The sequence below is a fragment of the Cololabis saira genome, chromosome 7 (genome assembly GCF_033807715.1).
Source record: "Cololabis saira isolate AMF1-May2022 chromosome 7, fColSai1.1, whole genome shotgun sequence".
Taxonomy (NCBI): domain Eukaryota; kingdom Metazoa; phylum Chordata; class Actinopteri; order Beloniformes; family Belonidae; genus Cololabis; species Cololabis saira.
This window is the reverse complement of record NC_084593.1, coordinates 17,150,413-17,163,553: the sequence shown is the minus strand read 5'-3', so window position 1 is coordinate 17,163,553 and position 13,141 is coordinate 17,150,413. Positions and strand designations below refer to the sequence as shown.

The 13,141-nt window shown below is 37.9% G+C and overlaps 1 protein-coding gene across 1 annotated transcript in view; it reads left to right on the top strand.

Moving 5' to 3' along the window:
* The first annotated feature begins 13,102 nt into the window (after positions 1–13,102).
* gpm6aa (glycoprotein M6Aa) overlaps positions 13,103–13,141 on the top strand; it is a 46,870-nt gene continuing 46,831 nt past the window's right edge. The window contains exon 1 of the mRNA XM_061726179.1: positions 13,103–13,141. This exon is cut by the window's right edge and continues 303 nt beyond it. The gene's annotated coding sequence lies outside the window, so the exon portion shown is untranslated.

Genomic DNA, 13,141 nt, shown 5'->3' with positions numbered 1-13,141 from the left:
TTGTATGGAGTATGGTGTAAATAAGTATATTTATATAAATATTTATATGGGCATGTGTGTACAAATATATAGAAATACTCAACTATGTGTATGTATGTATAGGTAAGTGTGTGAGTATAATTATAGTATAGTTAGTTATTATAAATACGTGTTAATAAATGATTAGTGAATGGGGGTAGGATTAAATAAGTTTACACTTCTTCCTACTCCTTTTTGTACATGTAAATTAAGTGTTAAAGTATGAAATTCTTTGTTTTGTTGGGGTTATTTTCTTTGCTTTGTTTTGTTTTCTTATCTTCTCTTTAATTGTTGTTTTTTACATGTACAAAATAAAAAACAAAAAAAAACAGTTTTCACCAGTAGGTGGCAGCATTGTGTCGTGTAGAAAGACTGAGGAGCAGCTGGAAGTGTGAGGAGGATAAAGAAGGGATTGATCAGTTCATGCAGTGAATATGTTCAGCTACTACTCATCATACTAAATGTGCAGCTGTTCAGCTCACTTTAAGATATCCTGGAAACTTTTCCGTATCATAGGATGCGTTTAAATGGGTTATGAAGTTTAGATATTTCTGTCCTGGTATGTTTTTTTCCCTCCTAAAGTTGTGATTCAATTGATGAAAAATAGCCAGATCCAAGGAGATGAATCTTCTTGTGCTATGGCAGTACATAGTACAAAGTAAAAGCAGTAATATTCTTATCTGCCATCCAGTTTTTTCATTTTAAGTAAACATATTAAAAAAAGAAAAGAAAGGAAAAGAAAGAAAAAAAAACTACAAAGAACTCTATACAACCTGGGAGAGACAGAGTATAAACATAAAACCTCTATAGAGAAGAAAGATAACATGATTCTCAGTTGGGTGGAGAATGAGATAATAATAAGGATAATGATATGATAGTATTAGTGTCTTCAAGTTTTATCTATTCAATACCTCCACAAATTCTGGGTGCAAAGGCTTCACATATACAACCCATTTCGTCCACAATTTAACAAACAAATCTTTCTGGAGACGGAGGCAAAATGTAATCTTTTCCATCATATATATATATATATATATATATATATATATATATATATATATATATATATATATATATATATATATATATATATATATATATATATATATATATATATATATATATATATATATATATATATATATATATATATATATATATATATATATATATATATATATATATATATATATCATTAACTAAGTATTTTATCCACTCCTGTATTGTGGCCTCAGGGAGCAACCAATGTCTCGTGAGCGCTTTTTTAGCTGCAGTTATCAAAATCCCAAATAGATATTCATCTGACCGTCCTATCAGGAAAACAGTCCTTCCCAAATAAAGTATAGAGCACTCGTAAGTCGGATCAGCATTAAATATAAGTTTCAGTGTCCTGTGAAGCTCTTTCCAAAAGGGTTGTATCACTGGGTATTCCCAGAAAACATGCCAGTGGTAGGCATGGCGTGGTGAAACAATTTATGACAAAAATAAAGATGTAGGTAACTGTAACCTAGTACAGATGCAGCTTTGCAGCTTCATGTCATCCGTATTAACTTTCTTGCTTGCATTCACCACGTTTTCACGACCTTTGGTCATTTCTATGTTGGGCCATCAGCTGGCATTTATTCACTCGTCTCATTATGTAAAATGAAATGCATTACCGTAAATTAAATGCAGGATTACCGGAGTATCAACTAAGTATCAATTTAAGCCTGAGCTAATACTGACATTGAATGTAAATAATATTTCTGTTGAACAGGTTTATGAGACAAAGGTGTTGGGTGTAATTTTAGATCATAATCTGTCAGGGTCCAAACAAACTGATTCTGTAGTTTGTAAAATGGGAAGAGGCTGGTGTCACTAGTGAGAAGAATCTCTACTTTTTTATCTCTAGATGTTAGGAGACAGGTTTTGAATGCTTTGGTTTTGTCGCAACTGGATTATTGTTTTGTAGTTTGGTCAAATACTTCAGTTAAAAATGTGAAGAAATTACAAGTGGCACAAAATAAAGCTGCACATTGTGCTTATTGTATCCTTATATATCTAATGTGTCCAGCAGCATAAGAATCTAGGATGGTTATCTATGAGACAAAGGTCTACTTATACTTGTCAGTGGTTGACATTTCCCCCAGTTTGTGTTTCTGTTTTGCCCCGCCTGTCTTCCATCTGCCCTGATTGTTCACACCTGTGTCTCGTGACCCCCTTGTGTATATCTGTTTTTTGATCCCTGTTTTTGATCCTGCCAAGCAGCGCTTTTGGCTTTTGTAAATAAACCCTTTTTTGTTGAACTGCCTTTCGCTCTCCTGCATCTGGGTCCTCACCACACTAGCCCTGACAATACTTTGTTAAATCTTCTGAGAAATATACTGGTGACATGATCTCCGAAACGACAGATTGTATGATCATTTTGCTCACCATGGTTACAGTAGAATCTCATCAGAAAGGAGGTTCCTACTACCGAGGGTGAGAACAGGTTTGATACAGATAACTTTGGTTGGCTGGAACTCTATACCAGTTCATATTTCTCATGCAGATAGCAAAGATTGGTTTAAGATTCAGTTGAAACAATATCTTTTAAAATTTAATGATTTATGATTTGACATTTAGAAGGAACAGAGTGAAGGTTGAATAGAATTACAGGTAGTGTAAACCCTATTACAATAAAGGTGAAAAGTGGTCAAAGAATTTCTATGTACCGGTATTTATGTCTGAGAATGATGGTGATTTAGTTTTATCCTCTGTGTTGTTTGTGACTAAGGGAGTTGTGTCTATTATTGTTTTGTTTGTCATGTATAATGTATGTCTGTTATGTATTAAGTGTTAATTTGTGTGTTTTGTGTACGTCGGACCCCAGGAAGAATAGCTAACGCTGTTGCTAATGCTAATGGGGATCCTAAATAAAACAAACAAACCAGAGAGATCATTAGCATTAAGTGCTTTATAGACACTCAAACCTTTAACTGAATAATACTATACGAATACATACAGTACGTGCCACGTCTTGGACTGCTATAGATACTCCCACTCGCCCACTTTTCTATCGCCATGGTTTTCTAAGACTTACTGAATCCAATCTCTTCCATAATGCTTGCATAATGTTTGAGGTTGTAAATGGTCTAAACCCCAGACTAATCGGCCTCCTCCCTATCTGCTCCAACACCAAACCAGGAACAAACACCTCATAACAGGTAAACAACGGCGTTTACGTTGCCCTGGTATGAGTGTTGTCTGCAGGGCCTCAGATCTGGAACAGACTCGATGACGACCTGAAGACACTGTGTTCTCTCTCCATTTTTAAAAGAAATCTAAAAGTAAATTTACTGTCTACTTATTTATCAAATACCCTGGCTACATGATGGAGATATGAATGATTGTATGTATTTGTGTTTGATTGTATGTATTGTAATGTCTACTGTTCTCATGTTTCCAACGGTACCACATTGCACTGTAAATTTCATTTTTCTTTCATGAACTTTGGGCCCCCTCCCAAAAACTTTCAATAGCTTACTTTGGGGGACCCATTCATACATGCCAAAGGACCATTATAGATGTCTGAATGGTCACAATTGTATACGATTATTTTAAATGGCTATGTATGAATAAACTTGAAACTTGAAACTACTGAATTTTACTCTTTTTCTTGATATATTATGTGACCAGTCTCATCCACAATCCCTCCATGACATGGTGCCTGCTCAACAGAGGAATGTGAGGGAGGTATTGGAGTGCATTAAAGTGCTTCTGGTGCTAAACTCACTCAGATTGTCTTGGACTGGGATCACTCTACTGGTCCCAAACCTCCTCGCTCTCGTGGATCCACCGCGGACAGGAACAACTGAGATGTAAGGCAAGTGGAAAACGATGACAGGATGATAAGAGTTTCTGGCAGACTGCCCAGTTACTCATGTGGTAAAAGAGCCTGAGCTTTTAATAGAGATATAGGGCAATGCTGCAGAGATACGATCACCCATAATCACCAATGACTCGCCACTCCAGTTTGCTTGGTTATGGTGCTGCTATACTTTTTATTTTTTTATTTTGCTCTGCTGCACACGTACATCTTTAACAAACTTCCCCTTATCAGATAAATGAGTTTAAATTTGATCACATGGATATGAGATTCAACGCGTCCATGACGTTAAAGAAGAACTTTAAATGGTTGACCTGCTCTGGAGAAATGCACCATTAAATAAACAGATTCAGACTACCAAAATTACACGAAAGAAAGAAAGAAAAGAAAAGAAAGAAAGAAAGAAAGAAAGAAAGAAAGAAAGAAAGAAAGAAAGAAAGAAAGAAAGAAAGAAAGAAAGAAAGAAAGAAAGAAAGAAAGAAAGAAAATCAACCATTTCTGTGAAAACATTTCACACTTTATTCGACCACATCCATCAGGGTTCAGCTAGCATGTATGTAGGCCTGTGTTGTAAAGATCGATTTTCCGATTCTAAATCGATTCTGATATTAATTCCTAAAAATCGATTCTCATGTCTAAAGATCGATTTTATTTTATTTCATTACATCATTACATCATTACATTACAACTTTTGGTATTGAATATATTTAAATATGTTTAAAGGTATGAAAACATTAAAGTTTTCAGTTATTATTGCATAAATTGTCTATATTTCTTTGCTTTATATACTGTCTTGGGGTTACATTTGCATAAAATGCTAAAAACCAAATTCTCATAAATGGGAAAAAATAAAACCGATTTCATCCTCTGTTTCCTGCCCTGGATCTGTTTGGTAATTCTGCCCCTCAGATGTTTCTGAAAGCAGTTCTATCAGCATTCTGGGAGCTGATTGGTCCTTACAGCATCATTAGCTGCCAATACTTGCTGTTGAATCTCAATATAATACTAGTATTAATATGTTGCACAACTACAGTCATATAACGCATGCAACAGCTGAAAAAATTGTTTTAATAACACTAACCCAAATCAATATCGAAATCGAATCGGATCGAATCAAAGCGTGATAATCGATTCTGAATATTAAAAATTGGAATCGAATCGATTCTTAACATTTGAATCGATTTGATCGATTCGTCAGTCACATGGCAGCCCGCTCTGCTTCCACACCAGTCAATGGTTGGTTGGTATTTTTCTCCACAGCTTCCCCACACAGAGCTGAAAACCTGATCTCCTTAATCTTTCAGAGTCTCTTGATTTCCCTCGGCCTGACTGGGCGTGAGCACAAATCAGCGCTCAAGATGGAGCCCTCCGGCGCCCGTCGGCCTCTGCAGGTGCAGGTGATGACTGGAGCCTTGACGGTGTCGAGCTCTGCGTTCAGAAATATCATTGATAATAAGTGTGAGATGAGCTGTTTTACATAAGACGCACCGGCCGGGGGGTTACAGGGGTGATGTTTATATTTAATCTACATCAACGTGCCTCTTCCACTGAGCAACGTCTAAGGCCTGGTTGCTATAGCAACTAGCAAACCCAAACTGGAAAGCGACCAGGACGCATTAATAAGCTTAGTGTGAGGTTCTCTGGCTCCTTCTGTTGGTCAGAACCGCATGAAAAGGGCTGCAGGATTTCAAACTGTGTATGCACATACATTATTGTGAGGAATACAGAGGGAGATTTGATTTGATTTTTTATTTTGTACATATAAAAGACAACAATTAAAGAGAAGATAAGAAAACAATACAAAGCAAACAAAAAAAACGACAAAACAAAGAATTTCATACTTTAACATTAAATATCTCAATTACATGTGCAAAAAGGAGTAGGAAGAAGTGTAAACTTATTTAATCCTACCCCCATTCACTAATAATTTATTAACAAGTATTTATAATAACTAACTATACTATAATTATACTCACAACTTAGCTATACATACATACAGTTGAGTATTTCTATATATTTGTACACTTATTTATACTTTTTATACTTATATATACTCTATATTAACTCCATCTGCTCTATATCTATATATATCTACTTACACACATATTCAAACACATATGTACATATATATATATATATATATATATATATATATTTATATATATATATATATATATATATATATATATATATATATATATATACATACATACGCATACATACACATAATTAGCTGCCCATTTCTGTACATAAATACCTTGTGAAAATTATGTTTTTATATTTGTTTTTAAACTGGTTAATGCTAATTGTAGATGTATTAGAGATGATAAGAATGCAGTTGACTTCACTTCCCAAATGAGCCCCATCTGCGGTGAAAACTGAAGATGCCGGTTAAATGATGATAGAAACCAACAGTGCCTTAAAAAATGCCCTCAGAAAGTATTTCACCATCTGCTGATTTCTCCCTCACGACGCCCCGGTGTGGAGGAATCTCTGGTGGGGATGGGATGCAGCCGGAGGAGGCGGGGTTCAGGAACAGGACTAGTCGGGGGGATTACTGCGAAGATTTGATTTACTGAGGATTCCCCCAGAACTAAAGACCTCCCCCATTTCTCCCCCACAGCAAATCTCCCACCCCTGTTTACAAAGCCACAATAAGCTGATCTGCATTATCCAGGGCAAGGCTGGGGCATTTCGTCTCCATTTGTTGGTACTGGAACAGTGATTTGCAGAGTGATTTACACCTTAAATGTTGATGTATTATTTCAGTTGTACCGTTTTATCAACAACCAATGGATTTCTAGTATTTGTTTACATACTTTTAGTGCACATATACTCACTGAAAAGCTGCCTCTGTTGGTTTTCTCTTCATCCAAAGAGACCGAAAGGTTGAGTGCAAATGAATAATTAATGGTGTGCAACATGTCAACAAAAGCTCTCCAATATTACAACATTAGTTTGTTGTAATACTGTTATTTCTGTTTTTAGGGAAAGTACAAAAAGTTATATTCAAATTTAGATAAGGCTGGGGGTCGATTCAAATGTCAAGAATCGATTCAATTCCAATTCTTAAGATTCAGAATCGATTATCAAGATTTGATTACATTCCAATTCAATTCGATTCTGATATCCATTTGGGTTAGTGTTATTAAAACAGTTTTTTGAGCTGTTGCGTGAATTATATGACTGTAGTTCTGCAACATATTAATTTGACATATTATATTGAGATTCAACAGCAAGTATTGGCAGCTAATGATGCTGTAAGGACCAATCAGCTCCCAGAATGCTGATAGAACTGCTTTCAGAAACATCGTGGGTCAGAATTATCAAACAGATCCAGGGCAGCAAACAGAGACGGATGAAATCGGTTTTATTTTTTCCCACATTCCGTTTTAACTTTTTCCATTTTCGGTCTATTTCGGTTTTTAATTTTTGAGAATTTGGTTTTTAGCATTTTATGCAAAGTAACCCCATGACAGTATAAAAAGTAATGAAATATAGAAATATAGACAATTTATGCAATTATAAGGCAATTTTAAGGCAAAAACATGGCACCAGTTATTCTTGTGTCCAACAAAACATTTATTTTTTTGGGCATAAACAAAAAAATACCAAAAGTTGTAATGTAATGATGAGAAGAAAAAAAAATCGATCTTTAGACATATTAATCGATTTTTAGGAATTAATATGAGAATCGATTTAGAATCGGAAAATCGATTTTTTCCACACAGGCCTAAATTTAGACATTAGATTATACATTTTCATAAGATAAAGCAAGGAAATCAAAAGCATAAACCATAGCCATTCAAAATGTTTATGCAGTGTGCATTGTTGTGCATGCTCAAAACTGTGTCTTTTATTGGTATTAAAAGTGATTAGAGTGCCTTAGAGTGATTACCCCAAGGCATTCATGCCTTAGTTTTGTAAAGCACCAATCCTGCAGTTGTTCACATACTCTGGACTGCAGAAGTGACTTTAGCATATATGTTTATGTAATAATTGCTCGGGGGTCATGTTCTGGGTCTCTGGAAAGCGCCTAGAGACAACTTTTGTTGCATTAGACGCTATACAAATAAAATTGAATTGAATTGAATTGAATGTATTTTTATTAGAGGCTATCAGGGGATAACATCTGGTGTTGAAAATTAGGAAAAATAATAGCGACTACAGCTTAATATTTAAAATTTCTATTTTCAAGTCTTTATGAAGGTTGTTAATAACATGTTTCATTACAATATTATATATCGATTTACTGGAGAAGGATTTGATGTTACTCGATATCAACTCTGCGATAATACAATATCGATTCTGTTCAATTCAGGAGGAAGAAACTATTTATGAGACAATATCATATGATCCATATCAAATGACTGCAGATTCTAAAATATAATTTCTTTATTTACAATTTCAAACAATTCCAATGAAAAATTAAAGCTGCAAGCAGCGATGAACGGGCCCTCGTGCGTGCAATTTTCACCAATAAAGATCAGGGACTCAAAACCGAGTCCGATGACACCACCCACGAGTCTTTATGTCAAACCATTCAAAAGTTATTGCAGAAAATAGGGACTATCAAATATCGACCAATCAGAAGAAGGGGTGGGGCTAATTTGCACCAATTAAGGTGAAGGAGTCAAAACCGAGTCCGATGACACCACCCACAACTCTGTATGTCAAACCATTCAAAAGTTATGGCAGAAAGTAGGAACTATGAAATATGGACCAATCAGATGAAGGCGGGGCGCGCTTGTTGGCGTCTATCGTCGCCCCGGTAACGCTTTTGACTGAGAAAAGTAATGCCCGTCGTCGCAGGATCGAGACGCACATGGGTGCATGTTACGGTTCGGGTGAAGAAATGGCCGAAGAAATGGCCGAAGAAATGGCATAAATTGCGCCAAAATGACACGATTAATTCAAAATGGCCAACTTCCTATTCGGTTTCGGCCATAGCGCCAAGATACTTTTCTTTAAGTTGCGACTTGATACGGGTGTGTACCGATTTTCGTGCATGCACGTCAAACCGTATTGTGGGGCTTGAGGCACAAAGTTTTCTAGGGGGCGCTGTTGAGTCAAAAACGAGAACGAGAATAAAAACGAGAACGAGAACAATTCCTACAGATACAATAGGGCCTTCACACTGTCAGTGCTCGGGCCCGAATAATCAGTTCTTTTACTAAAAATAGACTAATGATCTGGCACTTGACAACATTACGATTATTGATGTCTGATGTTTTCATTTTGGGTTGATGGCTTTGACCTGACCTTACGGTCACTGTGGTCCCTTTTAAGCCCTGATCTGAAAACTCCTTTTTTACTAATCTGACAGTAACTAAACATGTCTGTGTCATGGTTGAATTAGCACCAGTGTAAGAGTTTGCCATGTCAGTCTGACTAAAGCAGTCAGAGAAGACAGCCCATTACTGCAGCCATGATACAGTACATGTATCTTTTACGCAACAAAGAAAGAAAATTACCGTTCCAAAGTTTAGTTTCTGATCATTCTCTCTTCTCTCTGTGGGGTTCTCTTTGGCAGAAAGTTGTCAAAAATAAAAAAAATGCTCTTGTGAAGCTGTAATTGACACTATAGCAGCAAACAACCACCATCTGACTGTCGCCACGTACAGTAAACAGTCATTAATGTGTATCATTTTCAATTCATCAAAATCAATTCGTTGAATTACCCTTGGACTTATTTCTCTCCATCCAACCACACTGCAAAAACTAATTTCTAAGAAAAAAAAAAATTGTTTCAAGAAAATGAGTCTTAGTTTTTGTCTCTTTACTAGTTTTAATTAAAAATAAAAAATTAATTACCCCATTGGCGGAATTTTTTTTAAGGTTGACTAGACTTGAAAATATAGTCTTATGTCTAAAGGAGCTGTTTTTGTAGTCCATCCATCCACTCATCCTTTGACAGCAATTGTCAAGTACTGTTACCGCCGGCAGAGAACCCAAATGCAGCACACAGAGCACAAAGTGGTAGTTTGTCTGGTTCACTTTATTTCCTAACAGGGGCGAAGAGCAGGCAAGAACGCAGGACCAGGCAGGAATCAGTGTCAGGTTCGGAAGACTAGGTCGGGCACCGGAGACAAGGCAGAGTCCAGGAACAGGCAGGGTCGGCAATGGGAAGACAGGACAGAGAACGCTGGAGAGTCTTGCATGGCAAAGACACAATCTGGCAGTGGGCAAAGAGGAGGGTGGAGCTTTTATACTGTCTTGATTGCTGAGGAGCTGCAGCTGGGAGAGCAGGTGAATGGAGAGCCTATCAGACCGGCCAGATGGGACCACCGCTGGAACAGGAACAGAGCGAGGTGCGTCCGGGGCCACCTCGGGAACAGGCTGGGACTGCCACCGCCGTCTTTTCTCCTGGAGCTGCAGACTCCTGGGCCCATCTCGAGCCAGGCTTGTTCCTCAGTAATGGGGAAGAGGCTGGGGTGCGTCCGGGACCACCTCGGGAACAGGAAGAGGTGCGTTCAGGACCCCCACCAGGACCGGCCTGGGGTTGGCGCCACTGCAGTCTCTCCTGGGGCTGAGAACACCTAGGGCCCCCTCGAGCCAGGCGTGTTCCCCAGAAGGAGCACTACTCCTCCACAAACCGAGGCATGTTCTTTTCTACCTTCCGGCGGAAAAACTCAGCGAGGGTAATCAGTTCTCCTTCCGTGTCCATATTGGCTCGCCCGTTCTGTCGGGCCGTCATTTCTAAGCGTTGCATGGCAGGGAGCTCACAAACTTAACATAAACAGGTTCCATAAGAAAGCTCAGAAGTTCAATAATATACATGAAATAAAATAAAATAAAAACCACAACAAGGAAACCAGCTGGTCTAAAAAACAGACGGACAGACTAGCGGAGAGGAAGTGAAGCCAAGATAATATTTAGACGGGGTTGACGAACACCAACCATCTTACTTCCGCATCGAGGCTCATGCGTTACTAAGTATAGTTGCAGTTCCTGGAATGGCAGCTAAAGGCTGGCTCCAAAAGCAGATTCATCTATATTGACTCCAATGTTAAAATGTCCAACTTTAGAGCAGAAATAACATATTTACTGCTGGTTCAAAAAAACATTTTGATCTCAATCATTTGATTTCACATCCATTACAACTCTGAAGGGGAGTGATTTGGGGTTTTTCTTGTACCATTCCAGGATATTTTATATCAAGCAGTACATTTATTTCCAATATGATTGATTCACAGTCACCTCACCAATGGCTAGCCATTATCACTTCCTCATTAGTAATTGTCATGCTACCACGCTAAGTAAAGCAACCACCCGTTTGTATTAACCTGGTCTCGGGTAAATGCGATTGTCATTTTTTGGAATTTCGCTGTCGAGTCAACATGTGAAACGGTATATCCCGCTGGCAACGTCTGAGGCACCTCTGCAGATATTTCCGTGGGGTTTAGTTGAAGGAGCTGGGGGCAAAGCTAACTTTGATTAATCTAAGACGGGCGTGTTTCTGTCGGCTTCTGAAGAAACATGGCTGCGCCCTGCACGAAGAAAAACGTGATTCAAATCCAGTCTTCAAAAACCACTGGGTCACGTGACATTGTTTTATACAGTCTGTGCACAAGACCCAGGTGCGGGTGAGGTCAAACTGAAACTTAAGAAACCAGGACACGGACCTTGTTAACATCAGGAACTGGGATACAAAATGATGAAATCCAAAACAAACAGAAGTACAAATCAAAAACCCTTAAATGACAAATATGGCTGTACGATATGTGCAAATCATTGTATTCTGTTTTTATTTACATTTTACACACCATACCACCTTGTTAGGAATTGAGGTCGTAAGACAGGTATTTTATTTTGTTTTTATTTTCATTAAATAATCTCCCTTGAAAAAAAAAAAAAAAAAACGGTAGACGAGGAGAAATTTACAAGAGCTTATAAATCTCCCTTATCATGTTTTTAACAGAAAACATGAAACTCAGGCAAAGGGATTGATGCCAGTGTATCATCAATTGTAAGTGTCACCACTGGGTTAATGTTCACACTGTGGCAGTACAGAAGCTATTAAATATTAGGGGTGGGACGATACGGGTAACTCACGATTCAATACTGTGGCGATATGTGGCCAACGATAACGATAATATCACGATACACGTTATCTACGATATTCAATATATTGTAAGACATTTCATCAACGATATATCACGATATATGTGACTGAAAAAGAAAAAATACCCATAAAAAGGAAAACGTCTGTAGTTATGCATTTATTCAATGCCAAAACTTCATACAATGTACAAAGAGAGTGCATTTGTATAGAGCCTCACTGCCTCCTAGCCTTGTAAATGTAAACACTGTACAGCTGGACAAATTAAAGTGCATGAACATTAATAACATGTTTTATATAAACCAGGACAGTGCACTGCTTTGTTTTTAATACTGAAAAGTCAGTAAGCAACTTAATTTTGCATAGTACCTCACTGCCTCCTAGTCTTGTAAATGTAAACACTGAACGGCTGGACAAATTGAAGTGCATGAACAATAGTGCAGTGACAACCGCGTTAATCCATTATATGTGTTGTAATAAAATATCAATATTTGCCATCAGTTTATCGATTATTTATTGCGACAGAGAGCGCAACAATATATTGCAATATCGATTTTTTTCCACCACCACTATTAAATATGTTTTCCAAAAATTGAATTTATACAAAACTGAAAGACCAAATGAAAATCTTGAAATTCCCCAAAGCTGGAAAACAAACATGCCTCTGGAGTGTCTGTTTAAACATGTGATGTGCGAGTACAAATGACACCTTATTGGTGTTTGTGTAATTTAATCTCAATGACTAATAAGATTAGGAGAATCCCATTTTGAAATCAGATGCCCCCCCTGCCTGTATTTAAAGGGGAGACTGTGTTAATGCAGTGGAGCTGCTGCTCCTATGAAGGGGGGAGATGGGTGATAATGGGTGTAACCATTCTGTCTGGGAGCCAGGGGTGTTTAAAAAGCAAGTGTCCCGTTCTCATAAACTCAGCTGTCCACATGCCAGAGTCAGAAGGTCTGAATCCAGTTCAGGCTAAACCCTGCTGGTGCTGCCAGCGTTTTCATTCCCCGTTTTTTTTTTAGAAAACCTGCCCTTTTACAAAAACAATCCCCTTTATACGCTTTCCTGCCCACCATAGAGACCACCCTCTGCTAAATCCAGGCCCCTGCACGCCAACTCCCTCCTCCTCCTCCTCCTCCTCCTCCTCCTCTTCCTCCTTCTCCACCAGGGACCAAGTGGGGCTTCAGCACTTGCTACGGCAGCTCGCGATGGA